Source organism: Ictalurus punctatus, chromosome 18 (assembly GCF_001660625.3).
Source record: "Ictalurus punctatus breed USDA103 chromosome 18, Coco_2.0, whole genome shotgun sequence".
In the NCBI taxonomy this organism is placed as follows: domain Eukaryota; kingdom Metazoa; phylum Chordata; class Actinopteri; order Siluriformes; family Ictaluridae; genus Ictalurus; species Ictalurus punctatus.
Window position 1 is genome coordinate 18,558,899 of NC_030433.2, and position 9,619 is coordinate 18,568,517.

A 9,619-nucleotide genomic window follows, 5' to 3' on the forward strand; every position below is an offset into this window, starting at 1 on the left:
CCTGCAGCTGCATTCTGCATGTCTGAAACTAAAATTACACTCTGGACAAACTGTGGCAACATGGAAATGAGCCATAATAGTGCCCATCCTGAAGAAAGGTGACAGCTTAGGCATCAGCCTGCTCTAACTTGTCAACAAAGATTTCATGAAAGTCAAATTAATCTAATCTGCAAAAACATAGAGAACAGACAATCCATGATGAACAGGTGGACCAACGCAAAACATGGAAGAAAGAATTCATTGTTTTCATTGAGTTCAGGGAAACTTACAGTTGTGTGCACTGGAAAACATTATGGAAATCATTGAAAATGTAGCAATGTGCCAAAAAGTCACCCACGTCCTCTAAGGAATACTCTGTACAATGTTCAGTGTGATGAAAATCAGTATGCAAATGATCTGATATTTACTGCTGACAGTGCCATATTCGCTGAGACCAGTGCCATATTTGCTGATGCCACAATCATCTACAACATTGCAGGTGTCGGTGCAGACAACTGATGGCGTGAAGAACATTGGCCACATTGTTGGAGTCCAAATAAAAATGATTGAGGTGTTCAAATAATTAGGGTCACTGGTCCTGGAGAAAAAAGTGGCATCCACAGCCAACATTCTGTGAGAAGATTCTGTTCAATAGTTGAATGCAAATTAACTTTAGCTTGCCAAGTGTATTTAATTATATTATAATTTGAACAATGCAAATGTTATCTAGTAAAATATATGATACTGAGACAGTTCACATGAAAACAAATTCAAAAATGGGAGAAGCAGAGCAAAGGACAGCTACAGATGAAGATATAAGTGAACGTGGTCAATGGAGCAACAAAGTGGAGTTTCTATTAGTTGTAGCAGGAAATATTATTGGTCTGGGCAACGTCTGGCGATTCCCATACTTGTGTTTCAAAAATGGAGGAGGTAAAGAATGAAACATCAGCAACCATCTCCTGTGAAGAATTTTAGAGAGAATTGTTCTTGAGTCATGCTTTGTTTGTGTGACTTGATTGTCTAGGTGCATTCCTGATACCTTACATGCTGTTTGCTGTAACATGTGGTGTGCCACTCTTTGTCCTGAATATTTGTATCGGCCAATACACGAAACAGAGTGCGGCAACGTCTTGGGGAATGCTCTGTCCATTAGCAGGAGGTAATTAATATATTGTATGTATGCACTGATACTGCAAAAATACAGGTAAATTCATTATTTTAATGGAAATAATATTACAAAACAGAATGAGCCAGACAGGTTCAATAAGCAAAATTTTATTCATTTCAGTTTAATGAAATTTGAATTCTGTACTACAAATTTAATGTTACCTATTCATTTTAGGTTCTGGTCATGGAAGATGTGTATTTGCATTGTACTTCTGCCTTAGCTACAATATCATCATGGCTTGGGCTCTTTTCTATCTCATTGCGTCTTTTAACTCCCAGTTACCGTGGAGTAGTTGTGGTAATCTCTGGAACACAGGTACAGTAAACAGTACAGTAAATACTCAATAATTTATAGATTGCATATATATATATATATATATATATATATATATATATATATATATATATATATATATATATATATATATATATATATATATATATATATATATATATATATATAGATAGATAGATAGATAGATACATACATACATACATACATACATACATACATTTGTGTGTGTGTGTGTGTGTGTGTATATATATAAAATGTAATTTCTATCAAGACACATTTAACATAAATGAGCATCAGAATAAACCTTGTATACCTCCTAGTTGATAGCAAAAGGAGAGTGAATCACATTATCATTCAGATTGACACTTTATATAATTATGTACTGTACTCTGTGCATTGCCACCTGTTATGTTATGTTTCTCTCTATAGGCAATTGTGTAGAGCTCATATAAAAAAAAAACAATATGACTGCCAACAGGACTCAAGGATATTTCAGTATTTCTGCTGTCATCGAATTTTGGGAGTATGTACATAGAAGTACCATTTTAAAAATAATGTAATTACTATTATATTTTTACCTACTTCACTAACCTTTCATCTGCTGACCACCAGGGGACGCGTGCTAACTGTGTCTCCAGGTATTGAGACACTGGGTAAAGTGAACTGGGAGATTTTACTCTGTTTACTTGCTAGTTGGGTGACCTGTTACTTCTGCATCTGGAAAGGGGTCAAGTCAACTGGAAAGGTCTTGTCAGATTGATTTGTTTATATTTGCCCTAGTAGTTTTCAAATACACAGAATTTTGTGGAAATGTATAGAAATCTACAAACACTTTACTGCTTGTCAACTTGTGCATTGCAATTGGAAGGTAAAGATTGTATTAGAAGTATTAAACTAATTGTAATATGTGATTTTAATGATATGTTTTGTCTTTTTTCCCTCAGGCAGTATATTTTACAGCCATCTTTCCATATGTAATGCTGTTAGTGCTGCTGTTAAGAGGTCTAACTTTACCTGGTGCACTGCATGGTATCAAGTATTACCTGTATCCACAACCCTCACGCCTCACAGACCCACAGGTAGTGAATTTATTACTTTCAAGTTATTTGCCAGTAGTTAGAGACAAGAGAGTAAATGACCAAATTCGTCACATGTGCATTAAAATATCTAAAAAAAAAAAAAAAAAATTGTTCTTTTTTTTTTTTTTTTTACTGAATGTCACACAGGTTTGGATTGATGCAGGAACTCAAATATTCTTCTCCTACAGTCTGGGAGCTGGTACCCTAAATGTTCTTGCAAGTTACAGTCCTTACAAAAACAACTGCTATAGGTGAGCCCCTAAGAAGGAGATGTAATAACGGCAAAGCTTGTCACTTTTATGCTGTATTAGACTCCTGATTGTATTTTCTTGTAGAGATGGCATTTGGCTGTGTGTGCTCAACAGCTGTACTAGTTTTGTTGCTGGATTTGTGGTCTTTTCTGTTCTTGGCTTCATGGCAGAGAAGTTGGGTGCTGATATTGAAGATGTCGCACTACCAGGTGGTTTTAACATGTAAACATAGACTTTCTAAAATCGCAATAACTATGTACCTGAACAAAACATAACAATATTACAATCACAAAATCACATGTAATTGATTGTAGTTACTTTCTTTTAAAGGTCCAGGTCTGGCATTTATAACCTACCCTCAGGCAGTAGCCATGATGCCTCTGCCACAACTGTGGTCAGCGTGCTTTTTTATCATGTTGATCTTATTGGGCTTGGATACACAGGTAATGGAGGATGCTGTTGGACTTTTCAGCTTTTAACTTTTACCCATTTGCATTAGAGTGTGAAAACAACAATGAATATTTTCTATCTGCATAGTTTGTTGGAATTGAGGTGCCTATTACCTCGATAATAGACATATTCCCGACTGTGCTGCGGAGGCCCTACAGGAGAGAACTTGTCCTGTTATTTTTCTGCATTGCTTGCTTCTGCTTTCAGATTCTTTTAACAATGCAGGTAATAACACATAATGTCATCCCAAATATACAAACCCACAGTAATAGAAAAATAGCTACAGTACTACATTTTTAAATCTACTATGTAGTCTAAAAAGGTAGGTGTGTCTAATAAAGTGGCCAGTAAATGTACAGTGTATAAAATTAAGCATTACTGCTGTGACTATATTCAACACATTAGGTACAGTGAGGGAAAAAAGTATTTGATCCCCTGCTGATTTTGTACGTTTGCCCACTGACAAAGAAATGATCAGTCTATCATTTTAATGGTTATAAATTGATTTGCATTTTAATGAGGGAAATATGTATTTGACCCCTCTGCAAAACATGACTTATAATACTTGGTGGCAAAACCCTTGTTGGCAATCGCAGAGGTCAGATGTTTCTTGTAGTTGGCCACCAGGTTTGCACACATCTCAGGAGGGATTTTGTCCCACTCCTCTTTGCAGATCTTCTCCAAGTCTTTAAGGTTTCGAGGCTGACATCTGGCAACTCGAACCTTCAGCTCCCTCCACAGATTTTCTATGGGATTAAGGTCTGGAGACTGGCTAGGCCACTCCAGGACCTTAATGAGCTTCTTCTTGAGCCACTCCTTTGTTGCCTTGGCCGTGTGTTTTGGGTCATTGTCATGCTGGAATACCCATCCACGACCCATTTTCAATGCCCTGGCTGAGGGAAGGAGGTTCTCACCCAAGATTTGATGGTACATGGCCCCGTCAATCGTCCCTTTGATGCAGTGAAGTTGTCCTGTGCCCTTAGCAGAAAAACACCCCCAAAGCATAATGTTTCCACCTCCATGTTTGACGGTGGGGATGGTGTTCTTGGGGTCATAGGCAGAATTCCTCCTCCTCCAAACACGGCGAGTTGAGTTGATGCCAAAGAGCTCCATTTTGGTCTCATCTGACCACAACACTTTCACCCAGTTGTCCTCTGAATCATTCAGATGTTCATTGGCAAACTTCAGACGGGCATGTATATGTGCTTTCTTGACCAGCGGACCTTGCGGGCGCTGCAGGATTTCAGTCCTTCACGGCGTAGTGTGTTACCAATTGTTTTCTTGGTGACTATGGTCCCAGCTGCCTTGAGATCATTGACAAGATCCTCCCGTGTAGTTTTGGGCTGATTCCTCACTGTTCTCATGATCATTGCAACTCCACGAGGTGAGATCTTGCATGGAGCCCCAGGCCGAGGGAGATTGACAGTTCTATTGTGTTTCTTCCATTTGCGAATAATCGCACCAACTCTTGTCACCTTCTCACCAAGCTGCTTGGCAATGGTCTTGTAGGCCATTCCAGACTTGTGTAGGTCTACAATCTTGTCCCTGACATCCTTGGAGAGCTCTTTGGTCTTGGCCATGGTGGAGAGTTTGGAATCTGATTGATTGATTGCTTCTGTGGACAGGTGTCTTTTATACAGGTAACAAGCTGAGATTAGGAGCACTCCCTTTAAGAGTGTGCTCCTAATCTCAGCTCGTTACCTGTATAAAAGACACCTGGGAGCCAGAAATCTTTCTGATTGAGAGGGGGTCAAATACTTATTTCCCTGATAAAAATGCAAATCAATTTATAAAATTTTTGACATGCGTTTTTCTGGATTTTCTTGTTGTTATTCTGTCTCTCACTGTTCAAATAAATCTACCATTAAAATTATAGACTGATCATTTCTTTGTCAGTGGGCAAACGTACAAAATCAGCAGGGGATCAAATACTTTTTCCCTCACTGTATGTGCTTTTATTTTCACTCACCTAGCATTGTTTGTAGATTTTTTTCTTCCTAGTCTGAATCATTGCCTGCAGTTGTGTGCCACTAGAGATAACTAGTGAAATATTATGAGTGCTGCTAGAATCACTAATGAAATGTTGGAGTGTTACTTGTAAAGATTCAATGACAGTCTGGGTTACAAGTTCAGGGAACTCGAATGAGGTGAGTATTCTTGCCAAATGGTGTTTGTCTTGGTAGTGGCGCATATGTGACAACTGGTTCATGTGATGATGGTGATGTGACTGTGGCTTAGCATAGAATTTGCATAGCCGCAAATGAGCTACATTCAATATAATTTCCATACAAAATTTAGATGTATGTAGTATGCTTTTTTTACAGAGAGAAGAGAGAGGACACTTCACTTACTACTGATTGTTTGTTTATTTGATTATTATTATTATTATTTATCTGAGAAGTTATTATTATGTCTTTCATGTAAAGACATAAAAGCTTAAATCTCACCTCTCCGGTTTTGACACTCCTTTCAAAGATTCTCTAGCATTGGTGTATATAAGAGTCATGCAATAGCTATAAGTAACAAATGTTAAAAAATGCCCTATGTATGTACCATTCAGATAAAGTGTTAACGAAAGAATTGAAAATCCATATTGAAAATCCATCAACTTCTCTGTTTTTTTTCTCCACAGGGAGGGATCTACATTTTCCAGCTAATTGATTATTATGGATTTAATGGTGCTTGCTACTTCTTCATATGTCTGATTGAAACTCTAGTAATTGGATGGATTTTTGGTATGTGTTGGTGTTTGTTTTCATACAACCATTTGCCTAGCAGATATGATTGTAATATAGTAAATACTATCTCTCTTTCTGAGCATCACTCAAATCAGGAGCTGATCGCATGTTTGATGTAATTGAGGACATGTGTGATAAGCGACCCAGTGCATTTTTCAAATACTGCTGGCGTTATTTTACACCATTGATGTGCCTTGTAAGTTATTCATCCTAACATATGCCAAGGGTATATTGTCAAGACCTCTGTAGTTTATAAATATTTTTCTTTCTTCTCCTTATCTACACAATAATCATTCACTTTCTCTTGCTTTCTAAAAAAAATGTATTGCCTTTAGGGAGCGTTCATTTTGTGCATTGTGAAGTATCAACCACTCACGTATAACAATGTTTATGTATATCCGACCTGGACTTGTGTCCTTGGATGGCTCATGGCTTTATTTTCCCCGGTGCTGGTTATTACATGGGGTTTGGTGAAGTTATACACCCACTCAGGGACTCTGAAACAGGTGAGGCAAGATAAGTAGTTAGATATTTCACCATTTACAGTTTATCTGTGTGTGTGTGTGTGTGTGTGTGTGTGTGTGTGTGTGTGTGTGTGTGTGTGTGTGTGTGTGTGTGTGTGTGTGTTTTAACTTATTGGTTGCATAACAAGCATAAAATAAAATGTATGATTTGTTGCTTCTCTTTCTAACCAGCGTTTTAAAAGTCTGTGTACTCCAGATGACAAGCTTCCTCTGACCCGAAAGGAAAGAGCACAGCTGCAGATCAGTAACACACTAATGGGAGAAATTTGATGACCACACATTCATTAAAGGCTCCATTCCAATTAAAAAAATATATTTTATCCTTATATATAAAATATATTGCATATAAAATACAGTTAGTCAAAAGTTTATTAGGGTGGCATGGTGGCACAGGAGGTAGCCCTAACCATAATGTGCGAGCACCCACAGAGCGTGTGGGTGCTAGCATGGCCTGCCTGCAGTCCTGACCTGTCTCCAATTGAGAATATGTGGCACATTATGAAGCGCAAAGTAATATATTAGTACACAACTGGGACGCAGGATGATTAAATAACATGTTTAACACAAGGAACTGATGTGACTGTCATTCCTGCCACACAAAGTGTGATACGCATATTTATCACAGGCTTGTAAAAACATAAACATTTTAAACAGTTTTACATTTGACAGTGGATTGTTCACAATAGATTAATTATATTTTTTTCTTTGTCTTTAAGGCATTTTAATAATTTTAATTTTGGTTGAAATTTGATTCAGAGACAAATGTAAATAGTCAAGATAATGTATAAATGAAAAAGATGGAGAGCATCATTTAACACAATGATACTACGGATTCTTACAAATCCAACTTACGAGTCTTCACCTGAAAAAGATGATCAGACAATTGATCAGTGTTTAGAGTAGAAGTAATTGTCGTATTACTTTTGCTAACACAACTGGATATTTGCTCAGATTCCTCAGATCAGATCCCTTTAGCTGCAGTAATCAGAATCTGTCTGCAAATCTGGAAAATTATAGTACAGGAAATATATCAGCTTCTGTTTAGGTGTGTGTTGGTTTTTTGTGTGTTCCAGCATATGTGAGTGAGGAAGGGAATGAGACTGTGGATAAGGTAGTAGAGAAGGTCTTCAAATGGAAGAGATTGATTTGCAAATACCTATAAGCAAGGCAGAGGGGAAATCAAGTGCTGCTCATAATGTACAATCATCATGCCGAGATTGTGATGATGATTGTAACACAACAACAACAACAGCAACAACAACAACAACAACAACAACAACCACAACAACAATAATAATAATAATAATAATAATAATAATAATAATAATAGAAAGCCTGGTGGCCAATTAATATGCAAGGCCTCAGACTGTTGAAGCAGTTCATATCCACAGAACAAGTCAGTGAAAGTATTGTGGCAATTATTGCAGCTGGGCTGTTCAATTTTTTGTGTATAGATAGGATAAAAATCTGTTTTTCTATACTGATAGCTCAAGTCAATTGATAGCATGGCCCTTTTTGACACCTTCCTCAGCTCTGGAAAGATCCTGTCATGCAAGGCTTTGAACTGTTTGGATCTGAATAGCATCTGTGTAGCATGAGTAATGATTTTTAGCTAATTCCTGTATTAGCTCTGTTTGATATTAATTCTGTGTTTTGACATGACATGTCTCTCCTGAAGGTTGTAGGTGATAAGAAGGGGTCAAAAGGGTATGGCTGTGTCCACTTTGAGTCTGCTGAGGCAGTGGATTTGGCAATGGAGAGGTCCAACAGAAAATTACTGAACGGCTGTAAAATGCAATCCATTTGTAAATGATTACTTTTTACTAGTCTGGGTCAACATCAAATTTTGTGACATAGGTCTAAAGACTAACAGCAGTGTTTAGATTAAGACTCTAAACTAAACGATTAGACTCTCAGAGCAGTGTCTCTGTACTGTTACAAGTTTATCGAACACTTTAAGTCCCGTGAGGAGCACAAGGCTGAGACGGTCCCTAGTCCCCTAGTGGACGACAACATCTACAGTTGCAATCAAAATTATTCAACCCCCATTGTAAAATAGGGTTTATTGTCAAAATTTACAGACTTTCAGCTGTTTGCAATGAACAAATCAAACGAAAGCAACTGAAATAGTTCAACACTACGAATGCTTCAAGTGGTTTCCCCAAATTCAACTGAAAATGCAACTTATAATGATTTCTCCAGTCTCAAAATTATTCAATAATTTTCTGAATAGAATCCCTCACAACAGCACAATTATGCAAAACAAGTGTTGTCTCAAGCACACCTGATGTAACTAATCAAGGGCTTCATTAGCGTGTAAATGTAAAATATTATGTAAATGTCTATGAGTTCCAAGTGACATGAACATGATATGAGCAGAGCATAAGGACAGCTTACGTACTGTACTTTGCATGGCACTGTATACAATGTTATCTTAGTTGTGCCCCCTTTTGGCTAGCGACACCAAACTAGACTGGTATTTTGTTAGATAGCCAAAAAGTTTTATATTTCATCGGTCTGGTAGTTTTACAAACACCTGAGGCAAGTTTTATGATAAATCAAACTTTTTGTACAATTTTCATTTTTACACATTTCACATTTTTAAGCAATTAGCCCTCACATGCATGAAAACAATGTATGGAAACAGTTTATTTTGAAGTATGTTTTAAAAGTTTTTTGATGAAGAAGAATCTGGGCTCAGCCCAGGATGAATAACAGTCCAGCTAACTCCCCTGGCACTGAGCATTCATTAATGGTGCCAGTGGGGCTCGCTACAGCATTATTCACTGAGGAGCCCTGTATGTTTTTGGTTATGTTATGCATGTTGGCAAGGCTGAAGGAAAGGCGGGGTAATCCTATGGGTGATGAGTATGTGCGACAGGCAGTTATGCCATAGCAGGTCAACATCTACCTGTGTAATTAATAAATTCCAATTATTTGCAATAAAACAAGAAAATGACAGGCACAGAGGACTTTTAATGGTACAACACATGCACCCTTGATGGCCTGTGAATTATTCAGCTTTTAGTGTTTTATTCAGCAAGTGAGAGCACCAACCTGTTTGGACGTCTGCCTTTGTAAACCAGTGATTCTCAAACTGGGGGCCGTGGCCCCCTGGGGGTCGCCAGATGGC

The 9,619-nt window shown here is 37.7% G+C and overlaps 1 pseudogene; it reads left to right on the forward strand.

The window, feature by feature from the left end:
- The first annotated feature begins 745 nt into the window (after positions 1–745).
- On the forward strand, positions 746–7,463 carry LOC108278580 (sodium- and chloride-dependent betaine transporter-like; annotated as a pseudogene).
- The last annotated feature ends 2,156 nt before the right edge of the window (positions 7,464–9,619 follow it).